Raw genomic sequence first — 3,628 nt, forward strand, 5'->3', positions numbered from 1 at the left:
TCCACGTAGGACTTCAGCGCTCTAGCTACATCCAGCGAGTGCGAAGTCCTCTCAGCCGGCGACGAAGGCGACGGGAAGAAACCAGGTAACACCAAGGGCTCATTGAGATGGAAGTCCGACGGCACCTTGGGCATGAAGGAGGGGTGCATCCTCAACACCACCCTCATCTCGTGGAATGTAAGGTATGGGGGTTTACAGGAGAGGGCCTGGATCTCTCCCACTTGTCGTGCGGAGGTGATGGCCACAAGAAACAATGTTTTCCACGACAGGAACTTCAACGGTGCCGAATGCAGCGACTCGAATGGCAGCCCAATGAGCCTGGTCAGCACCCCGTTGAGCTCCTACGCTGGGGCCGGAGCCTTCACCGGCGGGAACGATCGGAACAGTCTTTTCATGAACTCCTTCACCAGGCGATGGGACCATAGCGACGAGCGCCCCTGAGTTCTGGTGTAGTGGGAGATAGCCGCCAGATGGACCTTGACGGAGGCATGCACCAGCCCCGCCTTGGCCAGCGATAGCAAGTACGGCAGCAATTGAGGGGCCGTAATCCGCAGAGAGTTAATCTTCTGTGCACGGCACCAGACAGAGAACCTCTTCCATTTGTGTCCATAGCACTTGAGAGTCGAGGACGCCCTGGCCTTTGCAAGCACCTCCTTGCAGTCCCCCGGGATATCATACCCTCCGAACTCTAGTGCTGCAGGAGCCAGGCCTGCAGGTTCAGCGACCACGGGTCGTGGTGGGCGATGGCGCCTCCTTCTCTGGCGAGAAGATCTGCGTCCGTCGGCAGTTGGACTGGGGGGGACGCTGACATGTCCAGAAGGTCCGGGAACCAAATCTGCCTCGGCCACGCTGGTGCGACGAGGATCATCCTGCACCGGGACCGTCTGAGTTGATTGATGAGTCGCAGCAGCAATGGCAACAGTGGGAATGCATACAGCAATAGGCCGTCCCAGGGGAATAAGAAGGCATCGCCCATGCTTCCTGGCTGGGGAAACATGCTGGCGAACCTCCGGCACTTGGCGTTCGTCGTCGTCGCGAATTGGTCAATCTGGGGATTGCCCCATTGTCGGATAAGGAGATCCACTTGATCCTGCCGCAGCTCCCACTCGTGGCACGAGCGCAGCTCTCTGCTGAGTGAGTTGGCAACAGTGTTCTTTATTCCTGCCAGATGGAAGGGTACCAGAAACATCCCCTGGGCAACGGCCCAGTGCCACAGAGCCTGCGCTTCATTGGTTAGGGCTGGGGATCTGGTGCCCCCCTGCTTCCGGATTTAAAACATTGTGGTGGTGTTGTCGGTGAAGATCCTTATCACCTTGCCCTTGAGGGACGGAAGGAACGACCTGAGGGCCCAGAACACGGCTCGGAGCTCCAGGCTATTGATGTGCAGGAACCTCTCCTCCGGGAGCCAAAGGCCTCTTGCATGGAGATCTCCAGTGTGCGCTCCCCATCCCGCCAGGGAGGCGTCCGTCGTTAACGTTTCCTGATGTGCCAGGGTCTGGAAGTCCATGCCCGCCGCTAGATGCGTGATGGTGCCCCACCACTGGATCGCTTGGTGGAAATTCTCGCTGAGTGAGATCCTGTCCTTGAAACTGCCCGCCGCTTGCATCCAACGGGCGTCGAGGAACTCCTGCAGTGGTCGCATCCGCAGCCTGCATAGGCGCACGAGGTAGATCCACAACGACATCATGCTGAGTAGGGACTTCATGGACCTCACCCTGGCCACCTCCATGGTCGACAGCCGTTGCACCTTGCCCAAGATGGCCTTCGTCCTTTCATCCGACGGCGAGGCCAAACACACCACTGTGTCGAGTCTGGCTCCCAGGAACAGGGCGACTTGCAACAGTACCAAGTGGGCGTTCGTGAAGTTGATCGAGAATCCCAGATCCGTGAGCAGTTGGACGGTCTTTGCTGTGTGATCGACCGCGAGTTCTTTTGACTTTGCTTGGATGAGCCAGTCGTCCAGGTAGGGGTAGACATGAATCCCCTGCAGGTGCAGCCGCGCCGCCACTGGTGCCAGGCACTTGGTGAATACCCTGGGCGCCGACTTCAATCCGAAGGGAAGGGCTTCGAACTGGTAGTGCCCCCACTGGACCAAGAATCGTAGGAATTTGTGATGTCCCTTTAGAATGGGGATGTGGAAGTAGGCATCCTCCAAGTCCAGCGACAATAGGAAATCGCCTCCCTCCGGCTGTCCCAGCACGTGTTGGAGGGTGACCATCCGGAATTTCTGGGACTTTTACTTGTTTAGACGATGAAGGTCCAGGATGGGTCGCCAACCGCCGGTCTTCTTCCGGACGAGGAAGTACCGCGAGTACACTCAGGAGCCCCGGAGCCTTTTTGGGACGAATTGTGTGGCTCCCTTCCTTAACATCGCTCGAACCTCCAGAAGTAGTTGTGGGACGTGTTTTTCCTTCCTGGCCACGGGTGGTATACGGGAACACCTTCTCTGAAATTCCAGGGTGTGCCCGCGGGCCAGGGCATTTGGCACCCAACGGTCAGTGGAGACGGACTCCCACACGCTGACAAATTTCGCCAGGCGGCCTCAACTGGGGTGCTTGGGTGGGGGCCCGACGCCATGGCCTGTTCAGTCCTGCTTGGCCGCGGTCTTGCCGCCTTGGCCTCCTCGGCGACGATGACAAGATCCTCCTGTCTTGCCGCGTTCTCTGCAGGCTTCCTGTGACGAGGAGCGGGCTGCTTGGCAGTACGACGAGGAACCGCCGCCGAATCCTTTGGAGGCACCTTGCTTGCCTCCGGAGTTCCGAAAGGACAGCCGTCGTTGTTGAAGAACACCCAAGGCCCGAGCCGTCTCGGTGTCCACCTTGGTGGCCTGCAGTGACTCGTCCACTGTCTTGCCGAACAGGTTGTTCCCGTCGAAGGGCATGTCCAGAACCCTGGTCTGCACATCCTGGCGGAAATCGGTGGCCTTAAGCCAGCCGCGCCAACGAAGGCAAACGCTGTTGCCCATCTGGCGAAAGCCAGTGTCAGCAATGTCCGTGGCCACCGTAATGGCGTGGTCCGAAGCCACTTCGCCTTCCTGTAGGATTACCAGGGCCTCAGCCCTCTTGTCGTCCGGGAGGAAGTCCAGCAGGGGAGCGATCTTAAACCACAGCTCCCTGTCGTAGCGTGCCACAATCGCAAGGGCGTTGGGCGCTTTAATAGTCGTCTCCGCAGAGATGACCCGCCATCCCAATGCCGTCCAGTTTCTTCCCCTCACCGTCCAGCGGGGAATTTGAAGCCGTCGCCCCTGCTGCTTTTTTCTTGGCCGACGTGGAGACGACTGAATCCGGGGATGGCTGTGCCCTAAGGCACGTGGGGGCGGGGTCCGGGACCCGGTACTTCTTCTCATACCGGTCCCTCTTACCAGGAGCCATGGACGGGTTCTTCAGGAGCACCAGCCCCTCGTCCCAGATGTCGTCCAGTAAAGGAACTGAGAGGACTGTCTTCCTCTGTTAGGCAGAATCCTGTGCAGTTCCCTTAGGGAGCACTACAGAAGATTAAGACTACAGGTAGGAGCAATAAATCCCCTTTGGTATCAGTCTACTACAAAGATTTAGTTGGTAGCTGTGGCTAAGCAGTCAGACTTATCTCAAGAGGGAGATGAGCAGTATTCAGGGTTTACACAATAGGG

This window comes from Ambystoma mexicanum, chromosome 6q, assembly GCF_040938575.1.
Source record: "Ambystoma mexicanum isolate Mex_15411 chromosome 6q, UKY_AmexF1_1, whole genome shotgun sequence".
Taxonomy (NCBI): Eukaryota; Metazoa; Chordata; class Amphibia; order Caudata; family Ambystomatidae; genus Ambystoma; species Ambystoma mexicanum.